The sequence below is a fragment of the Cariama cristata genome, unplaced genomic scaffold, assembly GCF_000690535.1.
Source record: "Cariama cristata isolate BGI_N322 unplaced genomic scaffold, ASM69053v1 scaffold6387, whole genome shotgun sequence".
Taxonomy (NCBI): Eukaryota; Metazoa; Chordata; class Aves; order Cariamiformes; family Cariamidae; genus Cariama; species Cariama cristata.
The window spans coordinates 68,677-74,676 of NW_009626015.1; positions in this window are offsets into that span (position 1 = coordinate 68,677).

Consider the following 6,000-nt stretch of genomic DNA (forward strand, 5'->3'; position numbering starts at 1 on the left):
ACTAACTGAACATAGGTCGAACTTGGAACAGACTCCGCGTGCTCTCTGAAAAAAAAAAAAAAATCACCATCTTTTGAGAGCAAGATTTCTCTTTTAATTCAGAAAGTATTTTGGAGTGAAATCACTTTGGTATAGATCCAAAGAAGAAATTTAACTGTTAAAATCATCAGCATTGCAATACTTAAGCTTCAGGTACATGGGCCACAGAACATACCTGCAACAACAATTTAGGCATCTGAAATCTCTCAATGAATGTTTTGGAAGAGCCAGGCCCTTCCGAGTTGATCCCATAAATAACAGCAGGGAACTGATTGCTCAACCCCCAATTTTCAAACTGCTCCTTTAGGTCTATTGTCTTCCCTGAACTGGCATGAAATGATTATGTTAAAGTAACTGGATACGGGGTGATATGACTACAGAAAAGCTAGAACACAGCACAGTCTCAGCAGAGCAAACTTCACTTGTGAAACAACAAAATCTGTTTCCTCTTCGCTCCCCTCATATCCCAAAAGACCAGAATGTTACAAAAGCAAGAACTGGGTTGCTATGACTACTAGAAATTAACATCAACATCTTCTCCTTAACACTTTCCTTCTTAAAAATCTAGTTTTTAATCATATAATGTATTTTGAGTCTTAATCTAAAATTTTCCATATCATGTTTCTGATTTAGTGTATGCTAAAATTGTTCAGATATTTCAATAAATTCATTTAAGAGAACATGTACTGCTTTGCCCATCGTTAATATTTACAGCCCACCATGCATTGTAGCAGGGACTTATGATTTGGCAGGAAGGACATCCTCTTATTGTTAGTCAGATAGAGACACTCATCTTCCTCTCTTCACAAAGAACCATATATGGATAAACTAGACAGCTTTATAATGAATCTCAGTGTACACCAGCAGGCTCTAATTACCCTGATGAACCTCCCCTGGGATGCCCAGGTGTACGCACCCCTATAAGTACCTGCGGGTTCACCAGCCAGGGAGCTGCATGCAAACTCAGCCCTTGCCTTGGGTCCTTGCCTGAGCTTTGCTGTGGCTGCTCTTGCACCATGCTGGCCTTGGAGGTGCCCTGGGGCGACAGGCTTGTCTGGTCATCGGGAGTCGTGCCTCACCCTTGCTACTGTCACTGGACCCACTCTGCCCTTCTTGTTTGGGCAGCTCTACTGTAACTCAGAAAACATGCCTTGAGCACAGGACGACTACAGAGAAGCACAACTGTGAAAAGATGCGCGGCTCCAGGTGGGCTGGTGTGATACACGGCAGGCAGGTCAGCCCAGAAACACAATGCCACCGCACGGCTATTGCCTGCATGGTGTGTCCCATAGAGTTGCTTACTTCACTTACTACAGTGCTTTGAAGCCCAGCTCTTCCTCCGCGTTCCAGAAGGGCAGACAAAAGTTGGGCTGCAGAGCTGAAACTACTTTGTGGAACCAGCTCTCTATGCCTCCATGCTTCATCTGTAAAGAAGGATTGATAATAATTTCTTCTCCAACTTCTTTGCCTATTTAGATTGGGGAGTGGGTTAGATCAGACATTGTTTTATAGTGTGTTGTTTAGTGTAGCAGGTCTTTACACCTTTCTCGTTTGCAATATATTTCTCAGTGTAGTAATAATAATGTCTGAAAACCTGATCTTTGCAAAAATGATCCTTCCCTGTAGAAAAGATGACTGACAAAGTGAATTGATCATACTTTCTTCCCAAAATAGGGTTAAGGTTGTGCATGTTTTGAATCCTATTAGTAAATTACATTACACAAGCCAACATCTCTATTTGCTACAGTGAAATTGCAAATTAACCCCCTTTTAAAGTAGGTCAGCTCACATCACCTAAAAGATCAGTACTGTGTGATCAATCTTAATATCATTATCAAGTAATCCGTAGAAAACTGTTTGGCAGACAATGCACTTTGACTCCATGCCCAGGGCTTCTGCTTTGTGATTAATGATTGTGCTATTCCCCATTTGTCCCCTGATAAGTTACACCTGTCTACCACTTAAGCAGACTTCATCTGAAATTCATGGAAGCATTAAAAATCACCAAAAAGAGAAAGAAGAACAAAAGAGGAAAAACGTTCTCAGTATTTAAGGGAAAAGTGGCTGGAAGTTCACATTTCAGACTCACTCTTTGACAATCATACTTTCAGAGTGCTTCCAATTTATTGCTTTCCAGATACATACAATACTTTTTACATGTACGACTCTGAACATATGCTTACCGTTAAATGACATTTTTCCCATTATATTATTATCCAACCCACTAAAAGAGCAGAATCTATTGTCTACAGGTCAGGCTAAATTCATCTGCAGTCCTCCAAGTACGGGCTGGTAAGCCTGTGTAATGTATGGATAATGGATATTTGTGCAATGCCATTTACTGAAACTATATATTTTTGTCCCACAGTATTTTCTCAAAAGGTTATCGACTGAATCATTGTTGACTGATTTACTGCCGTACGCGAACCGTCTCTTTTGGCTGCTGCCAGTGCTGCAGTTCCTGTAGAGACAGGAGGCCAGCAGAAGGCTCTCAGCTGCTCAAGATCTACATCTGCCCTTCAAGTGGGATTTATGCTTGGCATGGACTTCATTTTGATTTAAATGCAACTGTGAACATCATTAATGATTAACATGATTATGAGATCATTTTCTCAGGTTGTTGTTTCATACCATGAAACACTGGGTAGCTAAAAAAGCTTAATGGCCTAGAAAAAGTGAAAAGTGCCTTCCTCCCCTGCTTGTTTTTGACTAACTACTGGTCCACACCCGGAGTTGTGCCAGTGCAGCTATTTGTGGGATCGAACTGTGCTCAGGGTACCACTCTGGCAAAAACTGGGGGGCTGCATGTTACTGCACAGGGACAGAGACAAACGGTGGGTGGTACAAATAGCCTTAAACTGAGCCTGTCACAGGACACTTTGTTATGTCTTCGACAGACATGTGGTAGAGAGCACCCAGCATGCAGAGTAAGAGTTACATAAATGCCAAATATAACTTACATACTAACAACTGCCCATAGCTGTTTGCTTCATTTACTCCACCATTTGTAATAACAATAGCATTTGAACAATGCAAGGACAGGAGCAGGACTTTGATCTCGTATTTAAATTCTGAGGCATTATAATGTTATGCACAGCTGCATTTTGCTTTGTTTGTTTTTCCCAAAAGAGCATATTTCCTCTTAATTTTTTCCAAACAGCTTACTGGCAAAAGTTGGTGCCACGTATTGGCATTTTATAACTGCAGCTAGGTCAGCCATGCAGGGAGCAGAAGAACCTACACCTACCCCGCCCTCCAAAAAAAAACTTTTTCCAGTTCTGAACAGTTGAGTTCTTTATTTTAAAATATTTCCCTCAAAATCTTACCAAGAAAAATAATGGGTGGGTGCTTTCAAGGGAATTTTGGTGTTTTCTCAGACAAAACTTGGGAATGTGCTGAGAACCTAGTTCAGTACATTTCCTGCATGAGTCTATGGAAGAGAAAACGCCCAGTGATTTCAACAAGATTTCAGTGTGTCAAAGTAGAAATAAGTTTGAACAGTATTTCTTGGAGCTATGCTCTTTTAGAAACTCCTCAGTACCCTCTTGCATTCTTTGACTTAATATTTAAAGAAATATTAATCAATCTCTCTGTGACCCCTATAAAACTGAGTGTATTTCTGGCTGCAATAAACGCAGCAGAATTGTATAAAAACATAACATTCACATGGCTGATACTTAACTCTTCAATAAATTCATAATTCTTTATATCTCCTAGTTACACATTTCCTGCAGCCAAGAGATGACTAAAATGATTTAACTGAATTTCACAACTTTGCAGATAATAACTGAGAACAGCAGGCAAAATTGCAGCAAAAAAGCAAACATCTTTCCTCCCGTCCTCAACAGGACTCTGTTTCAGTGGCTTGCTTCACAAAATAAACAACCTTCCAGTACAAAAAGCAGTATGAATACTGTGATTTTAAATTAAGGTATGTGAGGGTTGGTTTTTTGTTTGTGGTTTTGTTTTGTTTTGAATCCATATCATGAAACAGAAATGGTTTTTTACAAAACACAAGTGCCCCGTGTAAAGTTCTCCTTGCTGCCTTTGATTGGACCTTGCCTTGTATGTGCTAGAAAAGGTGGTAACTTAACTTAATGTACAGGTACCTTCCTCTGCCAGAGGGCTGAACCTGCAAGCTTTATTCACAAGCATTTGATACTAAAAGACACAGAAATACAGTCCCCATCCCTTCCCCTGTCATTAAGAGGTTCTCATCAGAACCGATTAAGTTCCCTTGTAGAAGGGTAGGAAAGACATTGCACTTTGTACTGGCATAAGTGAAGAGGCAGCATATCCAAGAAAGGAAAAATACAGCTGGGAAGGCTCAGCTTCCTGTCTTGCTCTCCCCATATCTGAGGAAAAGGGCTAGGACTGCATAAGGCCAGATGGAGGAAGAATCTTCCGCGAAGCAAATGCTCTGTTGCCTGAGAGCGAGACTTCCTCAGCTCAGCCCTCTCTACATGCCTTCCAGCCATGTGCTGAGCCCAGGATTTGAGCCATCTGTGCTAGATCTCCACAGTAAAAATCTAATGTTTTAGTTGGCCATAAAGTTGGAAAGAAAGAATGAAAGACATAAAATGTAACAAAAGCCAAAGAAGTGACAGAACAAATTAAATGGCTGGAGAAAATAGAGCAAATGCATAAGAAATATAATCATTAACGTCCTCCATGTACCAGTAATTTGACAAGCAAAACTAAGGATGACTCAGATATTTTCAAAAGTTTTTAAAACCCGAGCTGTTATTCACAAATCTGACTTGATTTTATTTTTCTAGAGATCCTTTGTTATGTTGGGTACACACTTCATACAGTGATGGTTTTACTTTACACACAAACAGAAAAACAAAAGTGTCAAGCCTTGCTGATCTCACAGAGATCTAAAAGTTTTAAAGGCAACAATATGATTTACTATAAACTGCTTTTATACCATGAGTAGTTTTAGCAGCTACAAAAAAGAAGTGAGGGGGGAATTAGGTCCCATTCAAGGGACCTATATTAATAGGCATCTGGAAACCCCTTCAAACAGTGGCTAGAGGACATGAAAGCCTGCAATATTCCATGCAAATACAAGAGGGGCTAGTCTCTTCCTCTTTCTATCCCAAGGGGTCATTATTATTTTTGTATGTACTATTAATGCTACTTGTCTTTCCTAGGCTCATTATTTTATGTAACAGCTAAAAACCTAACAGCCTTATGATGCTTAGCACTAGCTCTGTGTTTCTGCAGTAGGCTGGTCCACAGGAAAACCCTCAGATCAATAAGCCTTATACTTATTAATAAGTATTTGTTGAATCAGGACCTCTGCTTTTTTCTGTATGAGATACAGATCCAGCTGCATCTATACAGTATTTTACCATTATAATATCAGTGCCCTGAGGAATGATGAATACCTTGAAATGCTACGCTTAAATGGCTTTCCATCTCAGAAGTGTCTACTTTTAGGATGTGCTGAACACCACCTTTGTAACTTCATCTCCCATGTAGGCCACCCACTTTAAGAAGTCACAGTCATACAAACCATGAAGAGCGGACTCATATCTTTCTGTAGCTAGCACTGGTAGAAACTGGTTTTGTTGACTTCAATTGCCTGTTTTTCTGAATTGGATTCATGTGCCTCTGCTACTATTCATGCAACCAGGTCACACTAAAAATCCCAGCCTGTTGCTCTTTGCCCCCTTCTACCTGTTTGCCCCTGGATACAGAAGAGGTTTCCAGAATTTAACCTGGTCCCCAAAAGGTTGGCAATAAAGTTTAAGAGGTTTGCAATTAAGTCTTTAAACTGATATTTAGATTCTAATCCCATTAATTGAATAAACAGCTAGTAGTAAGAAGAGTTTTTATAATACATTCTTTGATTTGTAGATACTCTTGGTTTTTTTGGTTTGGTTTTTGTTTTGTTGGTTGTTGTGTGGTTTTTTTTTTTTTGGGGGGGGGGGGGGGGGGGGGGGGTCTTTGTTG